Here is a 10,306-nt window from a genome sequence, read left to right on the forward strand (position 1 = left end):
CTAACTTCCGTTATCTAAAAATGGAAAGACAGAATGGGAACATAATCTTTACTTCACAAGTCCTGGTGTGTAGGCAAGTTATGTAAATGTCAGGCACTCCTCTTCTTCCCCAAATTCCGGCTGCTACCTGGGGGGAAGCAAAGGAGAGCAGCTCCCGGAGACTCAGGCGCAGTCCCTGGGTCCAGAGAAGGCTGAAAGGAATTTCACATTCCCAGATGGCCGCGCCTGAACTTGCTCGAGCGCGCTACACAATTCTGGGGGGGGCATGCGATTGCTGCTGGGGACTTCTACCCACAGGGTCGCGCAGGGGAGGCTCCGACAGGAGTCGGGGCTCGGGTAGCGGACGCTGGAGCTCGGGGAGACTGCAGACCACTGGGGAACCGGCCACACGCAGAGTCACGTGCGACGCTCCCCGCCCCAGCCTCGGCAGAGCCTGTCCGCGGCCGGGAGAGGCTCAGGGCCCGGGGACACAGGCCCCTTTGTCTGCGGGTGGAGGGGCCCAGCTGCAAGCCCGGGAGCGGAGCCGCCGGCCGGCGGCGGCGGGGCGCTGGCGGGAGGGAGCCTTCCCTGCCAGGGTTGGGTGCGTGACCTCAGCGGTCCGCCGGGTGAGTCCTCCAGCTGGGCCCCTCCCAGCGCCCAGAAAACATTCCACTGTCACTTAACACCGGGCTGCTTTTGTTAAATCTAACTTTGTCTCCTGGAGGTAAAATTTAACTCACCAAGGACTGACTTGGTCAAAAGGAAGAGAAAGGAACCGTGAGCTCCAGTTTTCATACCTAGGGAGCTCACACTTTTGGAAACAAAGCAGCGTCCCCCGTTTTTCCAGAAAGAGCTAAGGAGTGGTGTCGACAGTAGGTGCCAGGGAGGACAGGGAGGGAGAGAGCTGGTGGGTGGGAGCCATCCATGCAGGTGGAGGCCGGAGAAGTCACCCAGATGGCTGGAGCTGTGGGATGCCACATGGAAAAGACGTCTGCAAATGCCTACTGGGCAAAAACCTAAATGAAGAGCAGGAGCAAATTGGTAAAGTCAAACACCATATCTAATTCAACAAACAATTTGTGGTAGGCAGTGAGACAGACATGAGCAGAGCCAGGAGGATGGGCCAGGTACAGAAGGTCACCAGGGCAGAAAGCCTAGGGTGCCTAGCAAAGGACAACTATAGCGTGGGATCTTTTCCCCAGGGTGACCTTTCCTCCCCTAGCATATTGCTGGGCATGCAGTTTGGACCCCTGACCTTTCCTCCCTAGAGATAACATCTAGACCTCAGTAGTATTTCAGCTCCAGGCCTAGTAAAACAGCAAAACCAGACAAGCAACACCTGACCTCAGAACCAGCTGCATTGACTAATGAGTCCCTGCCCTGGCACAGACCAATCAGTAGAGACCCTCACCCGGAAAGGACGAAAGGACGAAAGGACGAAAGGACGAAAGGACTACCAGGAAAGCTGCTGAATATTCTATTGAGATCTTCCCCTGGGACCTCCCCTAAAATCTCCACCCTTAAAGCCTTAGGACAGAGGCCCCAGAGCCACCCCCCCCTTCGCCCCCAGGCCAGTTACCTTTACCTTCCTCACTTCTAAGTCCAAGGTCCTTTCCTTTACTTCTATAACTTGTTTCCTAAGCACATTTCTTTTACAAATTACTTCTAGTACCTCTGTGATTTTCCAAATAAATGTTCTTTTATAGTTTGAGTCTTAACTCTGAATTCTTTCCTAGGTAGACTCAAGTACTGAGGTTGCTGAACCCAGGTGGGGTCTGACCCCACTGGTCTAACAGCTGGTGCTGTACTCACCACTCCCCACAAATTGTTTCATGCATTTTTACAGGCTGTTAGCGGTAGTCTTTTATTAAATGGAATATTATATTATGTATAGTGTCGATATGTAAAATGGATGAAAATAATACATGAAGCTCTCAAAACATTTAGATCTTCATTGTTAGAAAATACTCTTGTCCATGTAAGAAACATCCAAACCTATAGAGAATTTTTATGAGTTTGTTTGAGACAAACTGATGACAATGCCAGGAAGCAAGATCTCAAGTGTTCCAGAGAATGAGTTTTACAGTTTCTTTTAAAAGGATTTTTTTAGAGAGAGGGCCAGAGAAGGGAGAGAAACATTCATGTGAGAGCAACACATCAATGGCCTGCGTTCTGCTCATCCCGATATGGGAACTGAACTGAACCTGGGCTAGTGCCCCAACCAGGAATACCAGGAATAGAACTGGTAACCTTTTGTGTTTTTTGTTTTTTTTTTAATTTTAATTTTATTTTTATCCTCACCCGAGGACATTTTTTCATTTTTTGTTCAGATAGAGTGGGAGGGAGGGAGACAGAGAGAGAAACATGGATGTGAAAGGGACATATCGAGTGGCTGCCACCCACACGACCCAACCAGGGCCAGGGACAAACTGCAACCGAGGTACATGACCTTAGGTACATGTCTCTGGACCGCAGGCCAACGCTCTAACCGCTGAGCAAAACTGTCCAGGGCTGTTTTTAATTTTTTAAATTAATTAATTAATTAATTTTTTTATCCTCACTGGAGGACATTTTTTGTTCAGATAAGGTGGGAGGGAGAGAGAGGAAGAGAGAGAGAAAGAAATATCGATGTGAAAGGTACACATTGAGTGACTGCCACCCACCGACCCAACCAGGGCTGGGGACGAACTGTAACTGAGTTACAAGGTATGTGCCCTTAGTGGGAACCGAACCTGAGTCTCTCTGGACCACAGGCCGATGCTCTAACCGCTGAGCCAAACCGGCCAGGGCTGAACTGGTAACCTTTTGATGCAAAGGATGACTCCCAACCAACTGAGCCACACTGGTCAGGGCTATTTTATACCTTTTATACATTTTTTTTTTTTTAATCCTCACCCGAGGACATTTTTTGTTCAGATAGAGCGGGAGGGAGAGAGAGAGAGAAACATTGACTTGAAAGGGACATATCAAGTGGCTGCCACCCACACGCCCCAACCAGGGCCGGGGACAAACCAAACCCTGGTCTCTCTGGACCTTAGGCCAACACTCTAACGGCTGAGCCAAACTGGCCAGGGCTATCTTTTATACATTTTGATTAGATTACAGGATCCTTAACAAGATTATGTGCAGTCCTGAGAGTGATTTGCTTGAGGGGGTCTGAAAAAGAGGCATTTCAAAAATGTGTTAACCTAAACAACAATGGACAGGGATTGCTTAAGACAAAGATAACCTCTTATTTAGGGAAGTTACTGACCTGACATATGACTATCCACCATGACCTGCCCGGTTAGGAATTTATGATGAGATCACCCTTTGTGGTTACTTTTATGGTCCACACTTATTTGTGACCTTGAGGTACCTTAGTCCAATTACAGAAATTTATAGTTGAGAAAAAGGAGAGACAGAATCACTTGTTACTTGCTCAAATGTCCATTGTAAAATGCAGCAAGTATTTCTACGAGCACTATCTCACATTACTCTGAGTTGCAAACGTGGGATAAAGAAAGGCTTTAACCTCATGGAAACTGAGTTCTGTCTTCTAGAAATACACTGAATATTATTGGAACTGTGCAGCTTTCTTTCAATTCTATTATTTCTTTTTTTAAAAGTATGTTTTTATTGATTTTTTTTTTTTAGAGAGAGAGAAACATTGATGTGAGAGAAATGTCTATCAGCTGCCTCCTGGACGCCCTGTCCTGGGGAATGAACCCCAAACCCGGGCATGTGCCCTGACAGGGAATCTAACTGGGACCTCGTCCATGGGACGAAGCTCAATCCATTGAGCCACACTGGACGGGCCAATTCTATTATTTCTTTTAATCAGATCGTGGGCACTTGTTTTTTATTTATTTACTTTTTTTTGGTATGTGCCCCTAGCGGGAACCAAACCCAGAACTCTCTGGTCCACAGGCCGAGCTCCAACCGCTGAGCCAACCGGCCAGGGGTAATGTGGGCCCTTTTATGATACCTGGAAACTATTTAACATTATAATCATATTTTCTAACACTCTGTTCAAGCATATACTTCATACGAGGACTCTTCTTGTACCTTTGTAAGTGTTATTATTTTTAATCCAGAAACTTTAAAATATTTAACTTATATATCAAACACAACCATTTGTTTGTATATATTCATTCATTCATTCATTCATTCATTCATTCATTCATTCATTCTTTTAGAGACAGAGGAAGGGACAGAGAGACAAAAACATCGATTGGCTGCCTCTTGCATTTCCCCTACTGGGGATTGAGCCCACAACCCAGGCATGTGCCCTGACCAGGAATCGAACTGGGACCTCTCCAGCAGGGCTGCTTTATGTTTTTGTTTTTGGTTTTTTTTTTGGTACGTGCCCCTAGTGGGAACCAAATCCCGGACTCTCTGACGGCAGGCCGATGCTCCAACTGCTGGGCCAAACTGGCCAGGGCTGTTTTATGTTTTTAAAGGAGCTTTACAGCCCTGGCTGGTGTGGCTCAGTTTGGTTGGACGGTGCACCAAAAGTTGCTGGTTCGTTTCCCGGTAAGAGGTGTGCAGGACAAATCGATATTTCTCTTTCTCTCTCTCTCTCCCTTCCTCTCTCTCTAAAAATATTTTAAAAAATAAAAGAGCTTTACCAATATTAACATATTTAATGTACTTAACAATGGTGTGGGGTGGAGACTATTATCCCATTCTTTTTTTAATCCTCACCGGAGGATATTTGTCCATTTATCTTCAGATAGAGTGGGAAAGGGAGAGAGAGAGAGAGAGAGAGAGAGAGAGAGAGAGAGAGAGAGAGAAACATCAATATGAGAGAGATACGTCAATTGGTTGCTTCCTGTATGACCCCACCCAACCAAGGCCAGGGACTGAACCTCAACTGAGGTACATGCCCTTGACTGGAATCAAACCCGTGACTCTTTGGTTTTAGGGCTGATGCTCTAACTGCTGAGCAAAACTGGCCAGGGCTATTATCTTATTCTTCTCCAACGAGGCACTAAAATGTTAAGTAACTTTCCATATGTCACATGCGCATAACCACAAATTTATGCTGTAAATTAGAAAACATTGCTAATGCTCAGAAACGTTTTGAGACAAATAGAAAGCTGGGTGTATCCACCCCCAAGCTTTTTTTTGTGTGTGGGGGGGGGCGGTTGTGCCCTTAGCGGGAAACAAACCTGAGACTCTCTAGTCCGAAGGCCATCCCTGTCGCTTCAGCCGCTGAGCCAAACCAGCCAGGGACACCACCAAACTTTAAAAAAATCTCAATAACCCTGGCTAGTTTGGCTCAGCCGTTAGAGCATCAGCCCTTAGACAGAAGGGTCTCAGGTTTGATTTCAATCAAGGGCACATACCTGGGTTGCAGGTTTGATTTCCTACTCTGTAGGAAGCAACCAATGTGTCTCTTTCACATCAATGTTTCTCTGTCCCCTTTGTCCCCCTCCCTCCCTTCTATCTAAAAATCAGTGGAAAAATATCCTCGGGTGAGGATTAACAACAACAACAGATCTCAATTTATTTCCATACTTAATTATTTGACTTTGATATTTTTCTTTGTTTGATCTCTCAGAAAGAAAGTAGTCTCTGAGTTTTTGCAATATTCCTGGTTTCTCCATAGCCTTTATTATTATTATTTTTTAAGAGTCAGGAGCAATCAGGGTGTTGCAAATTCTGATTACACAGAGACACTAATCACGATTCATGCAAACTCCAATCATCATGTTCTGATCTGCCATACAAAAGGAGAAATGATAAAGATGATCCTACCTGAGATCTCTCTCTAGCCTTTATAGTTGAAGATCAGTTTGGCTGGATATAAAATCTGTAGTTCAAATTTTCATTGCTTTCTGGATAAAGTGTTAACTAATAAAAAATACAAATTTTTTTCCTTTGGTCTTTTTTTTTTGCCTAGATGCCATAATTGTTTTTTTTACTTTTGAGTCCAATAGTTTCAATAGACCATGTCTCTCTATTGACCATTCTAGATCAATTTTTCCAGATATATAGTATATCTTTTTTATTAAAAGTTTTTTTTTGCCTGGCTGGTGTGGCTTAGTGGATCGAGCATTGTCCCATGGACCGAGAGGTCCTGGTTCAATTCCTGGTCAGGGTACATGCCCAGGTTGCAGGCTTGATCCCCGGTAGGAGGCATGCAGGAGGCAGCCGATTGATGTTTCTCTCTCACACTGATGTTTCTATCTCTCTCTTCCTTCCTCTCTCTCTAAAAAAAATCAATAAAAATATTAAAGCCTTGGCCGGTTTGGCTCAGTGGTTAGAGCGTTGGCCTATGGTCCAGAGAGACCCGGGTTCGGTTCCCACTCCCTTCCACTCTATTTAATAATCTGGGGGGAAAAAAGATATCCTCAGGTGAGGATTAATAAAAAAATAAAAAATAAAAGATGGCCTCATATGTTTTGAGTTCATATGGCCTCATATGGCCTCTTCTACTTCCCTCCCTTATTTTTTTAAAAAAATTGATTTTAGAGAGAGGAAGGGAGAGAGACATTGATTAGTTGCTCCACTTATTTATGCATTCATTGGTTGATTCTTTTATATATTCTGACTGGGGATTGAACCCACGACTTTGGCATATTGGGATGATGCCCTAACCAAATGAGCTACACAACCAGGGCCCTCCCTTACTTTTATTTGGACCTTCTTCCTATTTGTCCCTGTCTCTGGGATTTCATTCCCATCAGTGTCTCCTAATTGCAGGGCTTTGTCTTGGAAGGAGCTTCGCTTGTAGTTCTGAGAGTTTATAGGGTCCAGTCTACCCCATTACCATGAGACCTTATTGCAGCTTCAGATGCTGTTACATTCACTTGTGAGCTAGACCCTGCAGCATCCTCTCCTGCCTCCAGTGAGTTGGTACTGGGGCTTCTCTTGCTTTCACTGTTGTCAAAAGCCAAGTTCTTTCCCTCTGCCTCCCTCTGCACACAGTCTGATTCCACACAGTTTTTGTAGCTGATAGGGTTTATTAGCTCCTGTTTGAATTTGTGGATTCAGAGGAATGCCTTGCCACCCATCTATGTGGAAATGTCATCTATGGGTCTTCGGTTTGCTATCCCAGTTGCACTTTGTTGCCTTTGTGGTCTTCACCCTCTCCACTAATTTTGTCATGTATTACTTCCATTGTCATCCAACCCTAAATCTTTTATTATTTATATAAAACTTTTCTTTAAAAAATGTGTTTTGCCCTGGCCAGTTTTGCTCAGTGGTTAGAGCATTGGCCTGTGGTCCGGAGAGACCCAGGTTCGGTTCCCGCTAAGGGCACGTACCTCGGTTGCAGTTTGTCCCCAGCCTTGGTTGGGTCATGTGGGCGGCAACCACTTGATGTATCCCTTTCACATCGATGTTTTTCTCTCTCTCTCTCCCTCCCACTCTATCTGAACAAAAAATGTCCTCAGGTGAGGATAAAAAAAAAAAATGTGTTTTTATTGATTTTAGAGAGAGGAAGGGAGATGGAGAGGGAGAAACATGGATCTGCTGCCTCCTGCACACCCCGTAATGGGGGTGGAGCCTGAAACCCAGGCATGTATCCTGACTGGAAATTGAACCGATGACCTCTTGGTGCATGGGATGACATGCAACCGAGCCACACCAGCCCAGGCTACAAAACTTTTCTTTAGAACCCAAGTAAGCGACATCTCTGGTAGCTGGCAGCAGCTATGTTTGTCTCTTTAAAAAAAAACATTTTTTTTTTGAATCCTCACTTGAGGATACTTTTGTTCCATTTATCTTCAGATAGAGTGGGAGGGGAGAGAGAGAGAAAAAGAGAGTGAGAGAGGGAGAGAGAAGGAACTATCAGTGTGAGAGACACATTGACTGGTTGCCTCCTGAAAGACCCAACCAGGGCTGGGGACCGAACCGCAACTGAGGTACATTCCCTTGACCAGAATCGAACCTGCGACTCTTTGGTCCACGGGCTGACACTCTAACCCCTGAGCTAAACTAGCCAGGGCATGCCAGTCTCTTTTCCCTAGCAGAGAAACTGCTCCAAGCTCTGGCTTCAAGCCCTGAGCCTGACTCTAGACTGGAGTACTTTTTGTCCCCTAAGTGCCTGGCTACCTCCCCTGCATCTCTACTAGGATCCTTGAAGCCTTGAGGCTTCAGTCCTGCTTATGACTTTGTATTTCTATTTAGTTCAGGGTCACGGAGATGATAATATTGTATTTTGAGGTCAGTACTATCATTTTGGTGTTTATTTTTATGTTTTATCTATCTTCGCTATCTATTTAGAGCAGAGGGAGGGCCTAAAGAGTAAACTCACAAAGCTATGTTGCCTCAGAGTATCTCAAAAAACAGTTTTGAATGTATAATGCACAATGAACTGACAAGGCACTGTGAATAAAAAAGGGCTCTCTCACTCTCAGGGAGATTAGAATCTAATGAAAGAAAGTAACCTTTAACACAGCACCATAATACAGATTGAAAACTGCTCTATTGGAAGTGATTAGTAGAGCTATGTGAGCCCATGAGAAGAAGGAAGGACTTGTGAGTGAAGGGACTAGGAAGGCTTCTCAGTAGTAGTGGCTTTGAAATGGATCCTTTGGAGATGTCATGGTGGGAGAGTGAGTGGTGATTTGGGAACACCATCTTTGAAACTGGAGCACATGCTGCTTTGGTGGACTGTGGAGGATGTACTGAAGTAAGAGGCTGGAGGTTAGTGCACATGCTGTGGAGTTCACAATGACTTAGCTCCAAACCCTGCTTCTGCCACTGACTAGAGGTGTGAGTCTGGACAATTCACTTCATCTCTCTGAGACTTTGTTTCAGGATAGCAAGGAAGTATAGTATCCCCTACTTCAGAGTCTTGTGAGTACAACTGGTGGTAATTTTTATGAAGTAATAGTAAACTCTTAAAAAGTGGGAGCCAAAACTGTTATTAGTGAGATAGACTAGTAAGCCAGGATAAGTGGAATAGGGAACCTGAGACAGATAGTTAAAGGGCCAAGCAGTTTACAACCATCTAGTAAATCACAAAATTCTATCTTCCTGAACCAAGGACACTTAAGAGTAAATGATTTACACTTCTCCCCAAGGTAAAACAGAAGGTAAATAGCTTAAAACTTCCATCCAAGCAGTAACCCCTGCTTAGCTTCTGAGAGCGTCGGCCTGCGGTCCAGAGAGACCCAGGTTCGGTTCCCGCTAAGGGTGCGTGCCTCGGTTGCAGTTTGTCCCTGGCCCTGGTTGGTCGTGTGGGTGGCAGCCACTCGATGTGTCCCTTTCACGTAGATATTTCTCTCTTCCTCTCTCTCCCTCCCACTTTATCTGAACAAAAAATGGAAAAATGTCCTTGAATGAGGATAAAAAAGAAACAGATATGAATCCTCAAGACAAATACCCAGGGAGGTCTCCCTCTGGAGCAGGCTTACACCTTTCTTCCATCTCAGAATATGCATCTTTACTTTTCTCCTGAACTCTTAAGTGTCCCCATGAGACTTGCAACTAGGGGAGCCAGGGGAAGCAGCAGTTTGTCCTAGGATAACCCCCTGAACCTGTCTGCAAGGCCCCCTTTAAAAAAAATTTTTTTTTCCTTTATTGATTTTAGAGAGAGAGTAAGTGAGAGGGAGAGAGAGATAGAAACATCAATGAGAGAGGACACTGATTGGCCACCTCCTGCATGTCCCCCATTGGAGATTGGTCCCACAACCTGGGCATGTGTCCTGACTGGGAATTGAACTGGCGACCTCTTGGTGCATGGGTTGACGCTCAACCACTGAGCCACATTGGTCAGACATCCAAGGCCCCCTTTTCTCTGACTTTTCAGTGAGTTACAGCAGCCCTGCCTAGGCTTATTTATTTCCTATAATGTCTCTAGAGAGTCAAAGCAAAGCATCACCTAAGCTCTCTCTTCTTGTTTCTTCTATCCTAGACTTTTCAGTGAGAGTAAAACAGCCCCACCTTGGCTCACTTCTTTCACTGGACTTTTACTTCTCCGTGAGTCCTTGCAGCCCAGTGTGGCTCACTTTTTTCCTAAAATGTTTCTAGAGAGCCAAAGCAGAACACTGCCTAGGCTCTATCCTGTTGTTTCTTCTACCCTAAGCTCCTCTTTTGTTTCACTGTCCCCAACTTTAATACATTCAAAATCACCTGGATCCATATTATGAAATCTTTTCTGCATGAAGTCAAGAACCCACACACTATTGGCTGTCCTAAGGCAGACCTACTCTAGGCATGGCCCCCTCTCCAGTGACATTAGGGTTATGGAGGGCCTTGAATGTCAAGCTATGAACTTTATAAAGCTTAGTTGAGGTACAATTTACATAAGATAACAAATGAAGCACTTTTTAAAAAAAAATCCTCACTGGATGACATTTTTGCATTTATCTTCAGATAGAGCAGGAGGGAG

At 44.9% G+C, this 10,306-nt stretch overlaps 1 non-coding gene across 1 annotated transcript; it reads right to left on the reverse strand.

Annotated features, from left to right (window-relative positions):
• Positions 1 to 5,591: 5,591 nt before the first annotated feature.
• On the reverse strand, positions 5,592 to 5,728 carry LOC118622133. The gene has a single exon (XR_004957956.1). It is a non-coding gene; the product is annotated as a U8 small nucleolar RNA (small nucleolar RNA).
• Between the last annotated feature and the right edge of the window lie 4,578 nt (positions 5,729 to 10,306).

This window comes from Molossus molossus, unplaced genomic scaffold (genome assembly GCF_014108415.1).
Source record: "Molossus molossus isolate mMolMol1 unplaced genomic scaffold, mMolMol1.p scaffold_m16_p_1, whole genome shotgun sequence".
Taxonomy (NCBI): Eukaryota; Metazoa; Chordata; class Mammalia; order Chiroptera; family Molossidae; genus Molossus; species Molossus molossus.